General features: G+C 42.4%; 1 long non-coding RNA gene across 1 annotated transcript; it reads right to left on the bottom strand.

The window, feature by feature from the left end:
- Positions 1-392: 392 nt before the first annotated feature.
- Positions 393-805, bottom strand: LOC149007322 (uncharacterized). Its single transcript, XR_016175345.1, has 3 exons — positions 728-805; positions 569-644; positions 393-463 (listed from the first exon to the last, which is right to left on the bottom strand). It is a non-coding gene; the product is annotated as an uncharacterized LOC149007322 (long non-coding RNA).
- Positions 806-1158: the final 353 nt, after the last annotated feature.

Here is a 1158-nt window from a genome sequence, read left to right as displayed (position 1 = left end):
ACCATCCAATCCTCATCCGCTGTGGCGGCAGCCGCCTGATGTACCTGCCCCTCTTGAGAAGCCATGTACTCATTTATATTAACTCCCGCAGCTTGAGCAATGATTGGGTCTGGCCTACCTCCAGGCTGGTCTAACACTGGCTCGCCCCTATCCAACAACCAATCCGTGAGTGGATGTTGGTCATCTGCAGTGAGCTCGAAGATATCATCGAGCTGGATGTCCTTGTCTTGCCCATTGTTAGTATTTAAACGGGTGTTCTCTAATTTTAGCCTCATGTTGTAGTGACAAAACACAAGGTCATTCAGGCGTTGACTTCCCAGCCTATTCCTCCTCTGCGAGTGAATCATCCCAAAAGTACTCCAATTCCTCTCACACCCCGGAGGCGAGCAAGTCTGGGAGAGGATCCGCACTGCCACTCTTCGGAGGTTCTCTGCATCGCCCCCATATAGAATCCACCACTCAGCTGCATTATCACAAATAATGCAAGTTAATACTTTAATTCTTAACAAAAATCCTACTTGTATCACTTATATGTAAAATGTAATGTAAATGTAATCATGCATCTAACCTGGATCATAATTTTGTCGGTTTTGAATAGCAGGAACTGAACCAAAGGTCCCCAGTGCATCTCTAAAGTATTTTATCTGCAATAATTTGTATTGATGGTTAGCTAAATTCTTTCACAAATAAAAAGCAAGTACTAAGTTCTAAGTTTTTAAGTTCTTACCTCCATATGGCAATTTGATTGGACCGTTACGTTTGGCTCTAATTTCCCAATAACCTCCATAACGGCACCGAGTAGGTCGACCGCAATCCCAAATTTTCAGTGTGCGATATTTTGGATTGAGATAATAGGCTGCATAATTCACAAACTCACAATCAAAGAATTAATATTTACTACAAGTTACAAATTATAATAATAAGTAGTAACACAGACTAACTACTTACCCGCCCTATGCATCGGATGCATCAGATGAGCGGTCCATCTACTATCAACAATGTTCAAGTATGCAGCAAAACCTCTGGGGTTAGCTCTTTGGATTCTTGTTTTCATTCTCTCCAGGGCTGCATATATGTGCGGCATAGTGGGCCCCCTGAGGGAGGAATCAACCATACGTAAGACCTTTATTATAGGATCTAAGGTCTCCAACACAATTT

This window comes from Hakea prostrata, chromosome 8, assembly GCF_041222555.1.
Source record: "Hakea prostrata isolate BN-2017 chromosome 8, UWA_Hpros_2, whole genome shotgun sequence".
NCBI classification, from domain to species: Eukaryota; Viridiplantae; Streptophyta; class Magnoliopsida; order Proteales; family Proteaceae; genus Hakea; species Hakea prostrata.
This window is presented reverse-complemented; position numbering and strand designations above follow the sequence as displayed.